At 44.0% G+C, this 16,777-nt stretch overlaps 1 protein-coding gene across 1 annotated transcript in view; it reads left to right on the top strand.

The window, feature by feature from the left end:
• The window catches only part of CPNE8 (copine 8), a 108,739-nt gene that overhangs the window by 81,556 nt on the left and 10,406 nt on the right, over nucleotides 1-16,777 (top strand). The window lies entirely within an intron of this gene.

The following is a 16,777-nucleotide window of genomic DNA, read 5'->3' as shown; positions in this document are numbered from 1 at the left end:
AAGATTAGCCTCAAAACTAACTTAACAACTCATGGAGGATATAATTCAAGAGTGACTACTTTAGGTTTGATTCAGACTAGTGAGGAGAAGTTTGCTAATCTGGAAGAAGAAAGGGGTTTGATCCTGGTTACAAAATACAATTTTTTAATTTTAGGCAAAGATGCAAAGCTATACAATAGAATTTACATGGACTTCAAATCAGTTCACTTCTCTATACAAAAGGGTTTGTTTTGTGGTCCCCCCAGGTAGGTGTGTGAAGGAGAGGAACTGGTTTCAGGAGAGCAGTATTCTCTGAAAAGTTTGAGAAGCTGGAATGTCTTACCTAAGGAGATGAAATGCACTCCAGAATACTTTATAAAATGGCTGAAACAAACAGAATGATAAATTATTATCATCTCTGAGAACTAATAAAAGGACACATAATGACAAATTATGCCAATGCAATGGGAAACCAGAGATTATAATAAGAGGGCATTATAACTGTACCATAAATTCTTTAAACAGAAAAATCAACAAGAATAGACAGAGAGAATATGTATCTATGCATAAATGTAAGAGCACAGATATGTGTGAAAAAGGACAGAAAGCCACAAAAAAATTTGACTGTTAAAGCCTAGTGAAACATCTACTAGAAAGGGAAGTTAAATCAATTACACACAAAAATGATGTGCATTTAGTAAATTAGGGAAAACTGAAATACTCAATGTCTTTTTCCTTCAAGCTTCACGGAAGAGGGATAATCCTTGAATTAAATAGTAAATTAAAAATAAATAAGGCTTGGGTTTACATCTACCAATAAAAATTTATTACTAATACACAGTTTTAAAACAATTTTATTGAAAAGCAATATAATGAGCTTCAGGATAAAAAAGAGAAAGCACTGCTTTAACACAACATTTTAAAAGCAAAGCAGAAGATAACAGCCTCATTTGAAATGTTATGAAATACTATAAAGTTGTTCAGAAAAATGCTATCATTGTTTCATCATCAAACTTGAAAATAGAACAATTGATGTTCCTTAGGGACCTGTATTGCTTTTGGTATTACTCAATCATTTCCATTGATGAAGCCATTTGTAAAATAGGGTTATTAAGTTAATGGATTATATCAACTGCAGATAGTTTAATCAGTTCCACAGATGGGACTCAAACTTCAAAGTTATGAATTAGAAAAAATACTTGAAAGAGGAGCAAATTCAATCAGGGCAAATAGGTAAAAGTACTAAAGTAACTAAAACCTACCACACAATTACAGCAACTCTGCAGAACAGTGTCTGAGGTTATAGGGGATCCCAAAATAGATACTGAGGGGAAGGTGTCTAAGTGGAAGTTTTGAACATAGGCCACCTGAAACATTAAGACCTTGGCTAGTGTGCCACATCCAGTTTTGAGACTTTAAATATCCTATGGGTCAACTGGAAAAGCTCAGAGGACTTTTGAGGCACCGAGGAGTGCTGGAACAATTTGGGCAGATGATCAGGGAAGGTTTCTGTGGGGTTGGTCTCTGTGCCAGAGGTCATCTCCAGCTCTTTGATGACCGCAGTGAACTACCAGAGCAAGGGTCACTGTGTGGCATCAGGACAGGCCCTACTGGATGACTGTGTGGGGAAGCAGGTTGATGCCATCGCAGGAGAAATACTTTCAGGAAGAATAGACCATGTCTGTTCCCAAACAGTTGGGTTACTGTTTCCTACTGCTCACATTTTTTATGTGAAATATACTCTCTCTTTCAAGCTGGCTTATGGCACTAGTACACATTTTCTTCAGCACTGCACGGTGTATTATTGTTTCTTTGCCACTGGGTTGGTAGGGTATGATTTCAGTTTTTATTTCCATCAGGTATTGTGAATTACCATGAGAGTGCAAGTGACTGTAGATGACTGGTATTTTCAAGCTGGCCGTCTAACCAAAGGGTATATAGTACTATTTATAGAGTACATTTGGGTGCATGTGCCTACAGCCAAACATTTGACAATAATTAATTTCATCATTGGAATTTTTATTTGATGATTTTATTTTGCAAACCATTGAAGGCATTGAAGTGACTGAGTATCCTTATAGATATCCCATCCTGCAGAAGGTGTACAACTGCTGTGAGACACCTGTCCTGCAATCATGCAGTGTGGTTCATGGTGCAGTATATGCCTCAGGTGGTGGGACAGCCTTCCCAAGCCGCAGCAGACTGTGCCTGTGCACTGAGCAATTTCATCGCTTCTGCATTGCTCTGTTCCCCAGGGAGCAAAAATTCTGCCCATCCTTGAGAGAAACATGATTGTCATAATAACTGGGTGGCCTGTGTGTCCCCCTGCCACAGGCAGCTCTGTAATTTGCTTTGCTTCAGGCTGGTCATGAAATCAAAGCAATTGACTGAATGTGCAAAGTGATTAGTGCTGAACTGCTGTGTCTTCAACTGAGTGGGCCATCAGGACGCAATCATCAGCAAGAGAGAATTCAGAGAGAAGCGAATTGGCTAGTTTCCATGAGCACAGGGCTACTACAGACTGGTGAACTTCTCTGTGGAGAAGATTAAATACTTCCACTGGTACTGGCAGAAAGCCCCTGAAAGAACAGGAGCGACCACGCAGCCCTGGTTGATGGTTTTTCTGAGCAGGAGGGAATGGAAAATATCAGTAGGTAATCAAACCTGGAGGAAAGGAGGGGAGCCCAGCAGGAGCCTGTCATGGCTGTTTCTGGCAAATATTGTCATTAATGTAATTAACAAAGGGGTAGAGGCTACATTTATAAAGCAAACAAAAGTATCAGCTCACCAGGACTGCAGGCTGGGAGGCCTGAATAAATTAAAAAGTGGTTAATTGGAAGGGAGGTCAGGAGTCTAAGATAAGCTGCTGTGGAAAAAAAAAGTGGAAAATACTGCATTCAGGAGGGAAATAAATAAGCACAAATGAAATGAAAATGAAAAATACCTGGATAAGCAACAGTTTGGGACTTAATAATCTGCAGATTACAGCTGGGTTGCAAACAGAATATGAATCAAATTGTGACAATGCTGCATAAAAAGCAAAGTTCAGCCTGGAAGATGCTAACAGCGGTTGTGTTCACAGGGGGAGGGAGGTAATCACTGCTCCAGGTTAAGCCATTCTGAAGCCTGAGCTTGGCACTGTGTCTGGTCTACAGGGCCACACTTTAAGGCACAGACAATTTTGAAAGAGTCTGGTAGAGAAAAAAAAAGATGTTTTTTAACCTGTGAGGAAAAAATTAAAGCACTTGGGTATGTTTCATATTCAGATTACCAGAAAGAATGTAATAAACTCTGTGCCTGTGCAAGGGGTGCTGTATTCTCAAAGGTCGGAGATGACGGATGATGTTATCATCTTTGGCAGCAAGAATGGCTTATACGGGTGGATAGGCAAACCTCCCGAACTAACTGGAGGCCATTTCTAGTGCATCTCAGGGAAATTACATCATCTCTGTCTTAGAAATTGTTCTGAACAATTCTCTCTAATTCTCTTTCCTTAGCAGTCTGGAGAATTGCTAAGGCTGGCCTAATTGTGCGGCCTCCCTCTGAGCAGGGAAATAACACGTTGAATAGTTAAATATCCTCCTGAAGCACCGTCTGTGAGTCCTGCAAATGTAGGTGACCTAATTAAGATAGAGGCAAGGATAATACATTGGGAGAGGAGGACTGGAGTGGGTGGGTGGGTAGGAAGGCATCAGGAGGGCTGAAGAGGGCCCTGGTGAGATCTTGTCTGAAATACGTGTGCTTCCAGTCACCCGTTTCCAAAGCAATGGACTCAACAGGCTGGTGAGGAGAGAGACTCTTAGGAGACTTCTCTTCAGTGGGCAGATGAGATGACCAACCCCTGTGTGTGACCAAAGGCTACGAGGAGGGAAAAGTCTCATGGTGGTCACACCGGGATGGTGAAGGTCAGATGAAAAGCAAGACATCCCAAGAGAGTTGGTATAAGTGGACAGCAAGATAGGAGTCCCTGTCTGCACACCTGAGGTTTCTAAACATAACTGCAACAAGGTGTTGGAGCAGCAGTAAAACTGTCATGTTAATAATTAAGTACAGTCCATTCTACAATCATGACACCTTGGCTGGATGTACTCGATCAGCTATCATTACCAACCAAAACCCAATAAAACCCAGAAATATTCCCTACAATTCCTTTTACAGGGAAGGACACAGAATATACCATTGGGTCCTCAGGATTCATAGCATTAGGCTATACTGAAACATGCAGTTTCTTCAGTAACAAGAACTGGTATTTGCCTCGTATCTCTGATTCACTCACTCATAATAGACAATTAAGTCTCTGAATAAAAGAATTGAAGAAGCATTTAAGGGATGCTGGAATAAAACCATAATTGGATTAACATTATCAGATGCCCTTAAATCTGTGCTTTGCATGTTCATCATGTTAAAATTCAGAGATAAATGCCTCCTTGGTGTGGAGGCATTTCTTTACAATGTAAGCTGTCAGTTAATAATGCTCTTCCCCATTGACCTTATGTTGAGTTCATGGTTTGCTCCTCCAGTTGGAATTTCAGACACTCACTTTTGTTGCAACCCTGATAAGTATTTGATAAAAGAAACTCCACTGGTTTTAACCATGAGTCATGTCATTTTCTCCCATCTAGACCTCCTCAAAACTTGTCACCTTTCTATAACTCGGACCTATATAAATCTCAGCAAATACCACTTTGCTAGCCCGACAAAAAGCTTAGAATAAAACTCCTTTTTAGCATTTTACTCTTGTGACTCAATCAGTCAAACTTACACTGTGGAGGAGTCAAATCCGCTAATGAAATTAACTATTTACCTGTTGCTAAATGCCCTCCAGCATAGGAAGAGGTGTTAGAACAGATAAAGCCCCAAACCCACAGGTCAATTGCAGACACACCGCAGTTGCTTCTGAAGTAGCTTTTCTCATCTTGCTAAGCCTCTTGGAGGAATACAAACAGGAGGCAGGCAATGCCACTGTGAGTGTGGAAAACCATTGAATCGCAGCATTTCATTACTGGAGAGATGTTGTCAGCTACACTGCAACATTTCCCACTGCCCTGGAAGAATTAGCAAGAAAAGAAATACATGTTTTAGCACACACCCATGGTGTTAGCGTGGGGTTTCTTCTGTCACTGTTAGGTATTTCACAGTACAGAAGGATTATAAATGCTCATTCATGTATGCACTGCGTCATTATCAATAGATCTGTCTTTTACCTGTCATTGTAAGGAAGTACCAGGCTTCCAAAAACTCTTTTTCACAATGGCAAAACCATGGTTGCTTTATTTAAAACTCATTAGGCTGAAATAGGAAAAAGTGCATATTTAAAGTATTGCTGTACTTTGTGGGCAGGTACTCCCCTCCTCTCCCTCCTTTTCCTATCTTCTCTTCCATCCCCAAGCCTGTACTGCAGAGATGAACTCCCTCCCGTTAGCTCTATGTGGGCATTTACCCTCACCCCATGCTAGGTGGGTAGACCCCCACAGGCACCCCCTCCCACCAGCTGTCTGGGACTGATGGAAAGGGACCACATGAAATGAATGTTGAGCTCTTGGTGCCACAGAAGTGCTGCATCACAGGGCACGGGGCAGGAGTCCCTCTTCCCTGCTTGCCCATGGTTTCCCCACAGCAATGGAAGCATTTCCAGAGCCAGATGCTGCTCAGGCAGGGGTAGATCACGAGGTGCTAAATGAGCTCGGACACCAGCCAGCACAACGCTGCATCCAAGCAGAGCTGCCAAGTCATGTCCCAGAAGCTGGGTGGCAACTTAAGAACAGCATTTCTCTCCCAGTATGCGTATCCTGGGCATCCTGAGCTGGCAGGACTCTGCAGCTGGTGACCCGGGCAGCACACACAGCCCCAGCTTTGCTTTGGGAGGGGCAGGACAGTGCTCGGGTCTGAGGACTCTCACAGGTGCATCACAGCAAACAAGGTACAAGTCAACCATTTATAATCTTTGTTTCCATGGGTTTTCTCACAGAAAACTCCCTGTAAGGCCATCCTGGAGCAGCAGGAGTATCAGTGAATCAAAGAAAGCTTCGGGAAGCAAGGGGAAAATACCCACCCATGACCAAAGAGTAAAGGAACAGAGTTGTCCTGCATTCATGGTGCACTAACAGCTGCTCAAGGGGAGGAAGGGCCAGGCCCTATTCTCTGGTGTTTTAATCAGTAAAAGGGACTTTTTGGTTTTCAGAGCAGGAGTTGGTGAGGGTGCAGCTTGGCTGAGCTCTGTGCTGTATGTTAGGCACATGCTGCTGCAGTTCCTGCCTAGCGGAGGAGCACCAGCCCTGCTCAGATGCATAGGAAGTCCAATGAATGCTCACTGGCCAACATAGGGCACCAGGGGCTTTGCTTTGCAGAGGCAGCTGCAGGCAAGTCTGTGCTTAAAATATATAAGCAGGTGCACCAAACTCTGTGCTGATGGTCTCTAGGTAAGGTTTCCCAGCCTGAAGGCAGTGCTCTCCATGCCTGCTGGCACTCCCCAAGGGCCAACATGCCTCTGTACTCTGGCTTCAGCACTGCAGGGTGTTCTGGCCACGCTGGGCACATATGCAGGAGACCAAGGGCCATGGGAAAGGCCCAGCTGAGTTAGTAGGAGCTGAAATAGCTGCTTTTGTCTCCAGAAGGTGCTGGCTTTTGCTGTGTGCTCAGCTGCTGCGTGCTCTGAGAGGTGCAGAGGGGCAGTCAGGGCACCCGGCTGCTGGGTGGTTGTGCCTCAGGCCAGCATGGTCAACCCCAAGAACAACAGCAGGCAGGTTTTATTGCAAGATAGGACTGCAAAGCTGTGTTCCTAACATGGCAGGACAGGGCCTGCCTGCCCTCTGTGCTGAAGCTCATCAGACCAGACAAACCGGCAAGCTCTTCCAGTTCTGTTCCCTTCTCGCTCCTATTACATTACAGAGCATCTAAATTGCGATTACTGTAAAGAAAACGAAATGATCCTGTCCTCCAGGTGCCTCATTATGGCTCCTGTTAGAAATAAGCCAGTGACAGGTGGAGGAAGCTCCAGACATCTCAATCTAAAATTTGCATGAATTTCATTAGGAGTCAAAGAGCAGGGGTTTGGACATGTGCTGCTTTGCCTTCCCTGCTGGCTCGTCCCTGTGCCCCCACTCCCACGGCAGATCTCACAAGAGCTGAGGAAGAGGGCAAAGTCCCTGCATGATTTGAAAACTCTCCCACCTGGTTGTTTTAAGTTTCTGTGCTGTGTTTAACCTCAAAGGAGAGCTTCAGCAGAGACTCAGAATAGGGGCACCTTACTCTGCTCTCTTTCCTCCTACTATGGCTTTCACCCGTTGACCCTCATGGCTTGTCTAGAACCTTCTCCTGCCCATGGGGCTGGAGTGTGGGAACATTGCAGTGACAGCCACCCCACTGGTGCATCATGGTCATCCACCTCAGCCCCACATGCAAGTGCCCAAGGGAGCAAGCCCCAGTGGGGCGTGGTGGGCTCTGGATGAGGGGAGCAGGGCTGGCAGTGACCTCCTGCTGGACTCCCATTTGGCCAGTACAGCCTTGTGCTCCCTCTGCCCTGGCCATAAGGGTTGGTTCTTCTCCTGGGTTTTGGAGTTTTTTTAGAGCTTGAATCATTTTGTATGTCCCTCATATGGACAATCTGTTCTGGGAAGAAATAATAGCCCTCTTTACCCAGAGCAGCCAGCTGTACCTAAAGCCAGACTCAGCAGGAGCATGAGTGACACACGGCTGTTCAGAGCCACGCAGGGAGGCACTATCTTTGGGAACACATTTGTTTCCTCCAATATCCATCTGGCAGAAGCAGAAAAGTTGATGTCTCAAGACCTGTGGGCCGGGTGGCTGGGAGAGCCCCACTAGCCAGGTGAATGGGGCAGGTCTTGCTCTGGCAGTGGGCACAGACAGCCCAGGAGATAAGGAGGCATAAACAGTGACATCACAGAAATTTGTTTCAAAGCCTGTCCTGAGAGGGGTCTCTGACCTCCTGGACCCCGCAGCCCCGTCTCTGCCTCCTGAGAGCAAGAAATTTGTGCTGCAGCAGCTGAACTGGAGCTGGAAAGCTGTGAAAAGTGTATTAAAGGGAAAAAACTGATGAGTTGTCAGTGACCTAAAACCAGTGATGGGGAAACTGCTGTAACACTGGGTCCTTCTCCTGGAGCCTAGTTTGCAGCCAGGTATGTGCTGCTCCTGCAAGAGCAGAAGACCCCCAGCTGAGAAGCAGATGTCTTGGGAAGAGCAGGGACTTGTTCAAGGGGATTTGAAATTTCAATTAACCATATTTTTTTTTATTATTTTTTCTCTTTTTCAGCATATTCATGCTTCACTGGAATCAATAGTAACCTCAAAGAAAAGAGGTGTTTGTGTATTAAATACATATATTACTTTATTTGATTATACTTTATATATTTATCTATAAAAATAAACAGGGATAAGCTGTTCTAGTAAGTGCGTTTTCAGTTGTCCAGGGTTGGTGAAGGGTTCAGTAAGTCAGCAGTTGGTTTTTATCAAATTGATAGAAGTCAGTGCCACTACTTTTTATAACCAGATTTGAAAGGAAGATTGTGCGCAAGATATTTCCCCTGGCAGCATTGCTTGCTCCTGCCTAGGAGGTACAAGGCTGCACTCCTCTTATGCAATGTCTTGGCATTTTCTTAATTAAGAATAAATAAAAAAAAGATAAAAGAGCGTTCTTTCATCTGATTAAGCAGATAATAAAAACACAGACTACCCTTAAGCATAATCACTCATTAAACACTTGGATGCGGAACAAACAGGCTGAAGAAAATTTTCATACATAAGCATGGGACTGATCTACTAAACAGCCAAAAAGCTATCACTAATTGGGAAGATTCTGCACAAGGAAAAACCAAGCCCAAAGGGGAAGGCACATCATTTCTGTGAACAGCAATTTACACGAGGGCCAGGTGGCTGGGGGCTGGTGGCTCAGGCTGAGGATGGGTCTCCAGTGCCGTGGCACCCCCAGGCACCCAGGGCAGCTGGTGTGGGCAGAGGTCTGGGGGCTCCAGGAGGCCAGGAGCCCAGCAGTTTGGGCAGCAGGAGAGAAGAGAGGAGACCTTAGCATTTTCACAGCCTGGCAGTGGGACTGCCAGCAGCAACATCCTTCTACTCTTCATCCACAGGGATGATCACAAGTCTGATTTTCTAATATTTCGAGAAGTTCAGGAGGCAGCATAAAAGTAGTTTGGATTTCAGCCAGAAAACAAACCTCCTCTATTAATTTGTCCCTTAGTGTAGCATTTGTTTGTGGCAAGTGCAATGTGATTTCCAGCACTAAAACTTACAAACCAAAGATCTCAGTAGTTTTTATCTGCTTGCAATATACTGCATTGCCACTCAACCAGAAGTGTTAAATAGGCTTGGAGGCACCAGCAAGCTCTTTGCCCTACTCCTGATAATGCTGTTTCATTCCCAAACTCCAGTACTCATCCCTGCCCTGCTCTCAGGTCCTGCTGTTCCATTTTTAAGCACAAGTGGTGGCAGATGTCACTGGCACCGGCAGTTGGCATTTTGATACAGCTCTCAGCAATTGCAGCACTGAGAGGGGCTGAATCCTGGTCTGCACCAGTAATGCCATGAATCACATTGGACAGTGATGAATTTGAAGGTAGCTATGGCAGCCTCCTGGACAGAGGAGTGCAGAACAAAACCTCTTGCAACTATGGTTACATGAGAAGACTTAGCTCTCACTTAGCTGGATGCAAGACAGCATCCCATGTTTCCAAGTGCTGGGAAAACAGCATTAGTTTTCCTTTCAATTACTAAGTGTATTTTTTGTTCATTCTTTTAATGAATGAAATTAAATAGGAAATGTCTTGGAGGATGTGGGATAACTGATCAGATACATACCCAAATCAATGACTTTGCATAATTTATTCCAAAGCATATCTGCAAGGACATTAGCCAGGACAGATCCATTGGGAAAATTTCATTTTTCACCTGGGCAACAAGTAATGTCCCCCAAAGAAAGTACTGTCTTGTTCTTCTCTGGATATTGTATCTCCTAATTAGCATAATCTATTTAGTCTACTCTGTTTTATTTTTCACCCATAGAGGCTGCAAAGCTTCTGCTCTTAAACTTGGACTTGCAGTTGTCTCTGCTGGGTAGCCGTGAGGGCCATGTGCCACACAGACTCTTCTTCATAGGAGCTGGGAGCAGCAAGGGGAGCACTGTACCTCACTGCCTGCCTTCTGCTTACCTCACTGTCAGGAGAAAAGGGCAGAGGGGCAATCCCCACTAAGAGCAGACTGATGCTGAGACAGACCAGGGCTTAGATGGATATCTCACCATGGCTGCTCACACAGGTTTCTCACCTGTGTAGACTGCATGACAGCCAGTGCCACTGAGGTTCCATCTGTCCCACAGCACTTCTAGTGCCTTGCCCTCCTGCTGCAAGAGGAAGATTTAGGGTGGAGAGCAAGACTGCATACCTTGCATGTGCCACAGCAACAGCAACCCCAATTTCCAGTCTGGGGAAGGGATCTGTTCCTGATCTCTTTTCTGTGCTCTTGAGAAAACCTGCTTGACGGTGACTGAGAAAGCAAGGAGAAGCATTGAACAGGGCAATACATGGAGACTGCTCCATGTATATCAGCCAGATATAAGAAACCTTAATGGGATACATTCATCAGAATTCCCTCCCCTGGCAACTCTTCACAGGGTAGCCAAGCCTGTCAAATGCGGCGCTGACACCACCATGATATGCACGAGGCCTGGGGTGGGGATGGTTTTGAGATAATAACTTTATAGCTTTCTGGAGCAAACTTCAGTGGCGAATGTCTTTGGCTGCAGCTGGGAAAGCCGAGTGTGTACCAATCTTGATGTGTCACACCTAGATATCATGGACCTCTGGTGACTCTCGGGTTCTTGCAGTCCCTGTCATAAGCTGTTAACTAAGGACTGGGTAACTTAAGCACTCAAGTGGGACCAGCTTGCTGGCTTCAAAGACCACGTTCAAATCTCATGGGCATCTTCTCTACTGTACTAAAACTGTGCATTTCATCCAGTGAATGCCTCAGGTAGAAATTCAGTATTACCTTTTGCATCATGTATGGCAAATTCACATATATTATCATGTATACTTTTGAGTTTTAATTGGGATCAAAAGCATGTCAAGATAGCCAGTCTGGGGCGTACAAATGTTGAAAAGTGTAAGTACTGTATACTGAGGTGAAGGATATGAGATGCAGCAGATATGTCAGGGCTAGTTGCACCTTACTGCCTTGTTCAGTGGGTTTCACTGGAAATCCTGAATCCCTAGACTGAGCTAGATTATTTTTAACTGTTTTGAGAATGAATTTCATATACACTACTCTTTTTCTGTAAATCCAGAGTGCTTGAAAGCAAGCAGCCAAGTGTTTTTGACATGATTACAGAGGTGATACTTGCATTAGTTATGTAGAAGGTGACTTTGGAAAAATACTGAGAGGAAAGTGCTCTAGCAGCAACACTTTGAACATTTCGGCCTCCTTACTTCAGCTTTGTTATTTATTTTTTTAAAAAATTACTATAAAAATGGTCTTTTGTTCTTTCACTTTTCTGTTCCCATCTTGTCAGGTTTGCTCAGATTACAAGTCAAAACAAGCTTTTTCTTCTGTTCCATGGCGTAGATTTACTGTCACAGAAAAATTGGCCTTTCCCTTGGTTATAAATGCCGTAATAGACAACAGACTGATGGTAATAAACCATGTTGAATTTCCAATGTCTTGCTGGTGGTGCAAGACTCAACAGCTCTGTCTAGAGAATCAGGAGTCATCCAGGAGCACAAAGGTGTCAGGTGAGACACTGTACTTTGTTTGCTGCCCTTGGCCATTACCATATATTTCAGGGGACAGCTGGTTCTTGGCTCATTTGCTGAGCCTTGTGGGCTGGGCCAGGTTTAATGTCACCGACAACTAGGAAGGACTTAGGAGCTATCTTTTATTCACCAGTGATATTAGACACTGAAAGGACACATTGCTCTCCTTGGCTGCCTTGGAGAGTGGTGTCTGTCCTTTAGTGGGAAGCCTTCCCAGCTCCTGGCTGCAGTGATGACTGTACCAACAGTAGCTACCAGAGGATTTTTGCCAAACCTCCAGATGAAGCAAGGTGCCTTTTCTTATCTTCTTTCCACCCATAGAATTGTCTGCCAGGAGTTGCTATAAGAGATATTATTGTCATAGTAAAGAGACTTCCTGATCTGTATGTAACCCACGTCAGGGAAATTCCTATAATGGTGCCTAAGACATCCTCAACGGGTGCAGGCTGAAGTGTGCTATATTTTTCAAAAGACAGATTAAAAATCTTTACATGAAGAAATGGTGCTCCATCACTCTTCTCAAGTACAGCCATGGCCTTCTGAAATCCTGACACTCAATACTGGTTTCAGCTCAGGGCCAGAGCTTTCCAAATGCTGGTTGAGCTCACTCTGACAGTGAGTTCAGGCACTTTTCTGCCTTGCAGAGGGCAAATCCTTTGTCTTAAGGAGGATTCCTTTGGTGGAGCACATGAGAAATATCCATCAGCTGGACCTGCTACAGGTTCATGTGATTTCTTCTCCAAACCATCTTCCCTGCCAGAGACACTGCCAAGAAACAGAGCACAGAAGAGTATTTGGGAGCAGATACTTTCCCTAGTCTGGAAAAGGACAATACTGCTGCTCTGATATATGTGGGGGATGTGGTAGAGTGTGGTACCAGACCCCACTGCTTCACCTCCCTGCTTTTCCAACATGAGCACATCAAATACCAGATGTTGATATCCAGGGATGTCAACAAACACACATCCCCTGAGTAGGTGAGGCACAAACCCACTGCAATCGAGGGATCTTATCTGTCTCTATACCTGAGGTGTTGGGTGGCTCGTGGATCAGCAGCACTGAGGTTTGGCAGCACATAGGGCAAACAGGGTCACGTGTTTTAGCATCTGGACATGTCCAGATGTCCTTCAAAAGCAGCTACCTGACCCATGTGTCTGTAGACATCACACACTCCCTAGAGCCCTTGCTGTTGCTGAAATGCAACGTATCAGCTCTAGCTTACCCAGGACATGAAGTAGGAATCTTACCCAGGATACTCAGAGGTTAAAATGCAAACAGAACAGCAGGAAGGATACAGAGAATAGCATAGACTCAAAACTTGTCCTACAAGTCTGTGAGAGAGATACAAACTGTCTGGTGTTCCCCTTAGCATGGCCTACACCATAGTACTTCCCTGTGGACTTCCATGTGATGATTGGTGTTTCCACTAGAAGAAATAATTTCCAAAGTATGCAAACCAAGGGGGGGGGAACCAGTAAAAGAGAATTCCCACATAGATTTAAAGACCAGAAAAGAAATTCAAGCATTTCACTCCTCCAAAAGGGGATATCTGATCTTTAATATACACAGTATATTTCATCATCCCAACCCAGCCAATTAACTGATGAATTATGATGTTGAAAGTCCTTGTTTTCCTGCTAGCTTAAATTTATCCAGGATCAGCTTCCAGTCACTAGAGTCCCATTTTAATGTCATTGCACAAATTGATAGTACATGTCTTCTAGATTCTTGTACCTTAGGCGTCCCCCTGGATCTCAAAAAGTTTAATGCCAAAATATAATTTGTTCTCATTAGCAGCATCTTGGGACTGCTGTGTGAAGGGACCAAGAAGGTTGGATGTATTAGGCTTTAGTTAAGACACAGAAGGGGATGCAGCAGTAAGCACAAAGCAATAAGTGCTAGAGGGAAGATAAATCAGGTGCTTCTGTGAGCCTTCTCCCCAAAGGACAGGATGATACAGTGAAAGAGCACAACGCAAGCCCTGTCCAAATTAAAACTGATAACAGAAAATAGGCCTTATAGGCTAGGCAATAAATCTTTGCCGCTCACTGCTCCCAAAGTGCTACCAAGACTTTGCCTGCAGCCTGTGAGCCCCACTATCCCCAGCAGGGTGATGCCTGCTTTGCCCACTCACCAAAGTACATGGCCATTCATGCAGGAGAAGAAAATGGTCCTTCTGGCCTGTGGTGGCACAACCACCCCCCACACTCGAGCCACACTACGACCTCAGAAATGCTCCTTAGGCCTCGGCACCTGGGCTAAGCTGGTCTTGGGCTTGTCAGAAGCACTGTCTTCTCCCAGAAAGTAGATCTATCAAACAGGCTCACGGTTTTCACAAACAGCCTTAGGAACTAATTTTTCTAGTCTGAATAACAACCCAAATGGAACAACAGTTTTGTTATTGACCTTTCAAAGAGAGTTACCAACCCAAATTGCAGCCAGGATGGAAAATTACTGTGACTAAAGCCAGCTCTCTTGCAACTTTATAAATACTGGTCCTAAGTGAGACCCTTTGAGCTCTCCTGGACTGCAGTGGTGTGTAACCAGCAATGTCCTCCTGAGTGGGACACTTCTCAGAGCCAGTGAATTCTCAAGTTTGCCATACTCGGAGGACTGTTGTTGAAAAGTGATTATTGAGCAGAGGCTTATACCCCCACTCCTTGAGGCTCTACCCATTGCCCATTGAGAAGAGGCAAGGCATCCAACATGTGTAGTTCACTGAATGCAAGAGGGATTTTTCACAGGGGATTTTTCACTTTGAATAAACTCCTTCAGGTCTGTGTGCATGCAAGTGTGTATATGCTGTAGCAAATGTACTGTGAATGTTGCTCTCTTAGATTGTTAAGTATGTTAGATTCATAATAAGTTAGGCCTATAAGTGAGTTACTGTTGTACTTATAGTAAATTCCATAGAATCTTTTGTTAAATTGTTTAAGTTAGGCTATCAATAAAATGTAATGAAGTTTAAGTGTTGTTAAAACCTTTATGCCTAAACCACTGGTCAAGTCCATGGCAAAGTTTGGCAAAGAGGTCCACTCTGAACTTTGTGACTCAGCAGGAGGTTCTCCCTCCTTCCTTTTCATCCTTACCCTTTCCCATCCTTACCCTTTTCTCATCCTCAACCTCCATGTAGATCACTTTAGATTGATTTTTGTTTTAGACTGATTGATTTTTTTATTTTAGTCTGATTTTTCTCTGTGTGCTTTAGCCATCTAGTAAGTAGTAGAGTGAACCTTGCCAACACACTTTGTTGCGCTTTCCCTTTTATATTAAACCTGCTTTTGCCAATATCTTTGCTGGTAATTCTTTGAGTGACCTAAAACACTCAGTTACAACAGGGCCCCACTGTCTGCCATTGGCACCAAGGATGGGGATCTTTTAGTTTAAAGACTCTATTAACCTTGGACTTTTTTTTTTTTTTGCTTAAATCTGGATTTTGCCAGGTTCCATGAGTTGTGCTAAATGATCTATTCCTGTCCTACCTTTGTGCCACCAGTCAACTGTGAACACAATTTTCATGCTTGTGGTTAGCCGTGGACAACATGGCTTTTCCTTCAACTCTTAAGCTGTCCTTTACTGATTGAATCTGTTCTAATTTCTCCTCTGGGATCCCAAAGCCCTACAAGATTTCCTTCTGATTGTAATGGACCAAGGACCACAGACCACTTCTTAGTAAAATAACTGTGAAGTTGTTTTCTAAAGACCTTGGATCACATACCATATATTTTGTTCTCTCTCTCAGCTTTTGGTCCCATCATGTCAAACTGGTCGTACCAACAGTCCAACATCCAAGGAGAAAAGAGCTCAGAGCTGATGGAGAATCACTAAAACTAATGTCCTTCTGGACAAACATGAAAGCCAACTCACTGTGGAAGGAAACTAAACATAAGAAAGTGCTTGTATGAATAGGATGTTCTGTTGTATTGGGTCACTGCCTACCTCTTTAAAGAGTTGTTGTTGGCTGGGATATTCAGAGCATGAACACTTTTAGAAGATCATTAACACCAGCTTGAATGTTCATTAGACTCAAACATCCAGGGAAAGGAAAACTGCTGGGAGAGCTCTGAACACTGCTTCTGGGAGCCTGTTTTGGCTACAACTTGAGTGGCCTCAATTTTCAGGGCAGTCAATAGGTTTTCTGGACCCTGCACACCTCCAAAGATCAATTTCTCTGGCAAAGAAATTTGCATGTCTGTACCATGGTAGAAATCAATGTCTGCTAGTAAAAGGAGAAAGAGGCCACTTCTGAACTCAAAACAGCAGCAGACAGGCTGTAGACTAGCACAACTGTGCCAAAATTATCCATTTACAAGGGCTTTAAATACTGAGAGGTTTTTATCTCATCTCATTTCATCCAAATCTATTTGCTGTATCAAGAGGGCATGGTTCATTTTTGATCAATTTTATTTGTTCTTTCCCAAAGAAGCTTATAAGTCATACAATACTTCTGAAGACAGGAAAAAAATACACATAGAGGCAGGAGGTGTTGGAACTGAAGCCAGCTACAGAGGAATCAAAGGATTCATCTGCCTTAATGTTAGGTGTCTGTGGTGCAAATATCTATAGATGAGTCCATCACCCAGAGCTCCCTTTCTAGTGAAGAGTGAGAAATGGACTCTTATTGGGTGTGACTCAGTTGGACTATTTCAGGCAGCTTCATTAGAATGGAGTGTTCACACAGGCTGTGCCTGTTTCTCTCTGGTGACTATAAAGGAAGACCAGTTCAGATGTGAGTATTTACACATGTAGACTATGGTTGCCCTCTGACAACTCTGGGTCTTTCATCCCTACCAAGACAGCTCATGTCATTCTCTTTCATCCTCAATTTTAGTTAAAAATAGTGAATCTTAAACCAGCCATCCCAATAATGTAAGAGGTTTGAACCTTCCCTGCAGGTGCATGAGGATGTGGGCTATGTTGCAGAGTGAAGGGCCCAGGACAAAGTGAGATGCCGTGCTTGCCTGCAACGCTGGATCTTTTCATAGTCCAGCTTACTGGGCTCTACCTCTGCCTGCAGGCAG

This window comes from Lepidothrix coronata, unplaced genomic scaffold (genome assembly GCF_001604755.1).
Source record: "Lepidothrix coronata isolate B3197 unplaced genomic scaffold, Lepidothrix_coronata-1.0 Scaffold32, whole genome shotgun sequence".
Taxonomy (NCBI): domain Eukaryota; kingdom Metazoa; phylum Chordata; class Aves; order Passeriformes; family Pipridae; genus Lepidothrix; species Lepidothrix coronata.
This window is presented reverse-complemented; position numbering and strand designations above follow the sequence as displayed.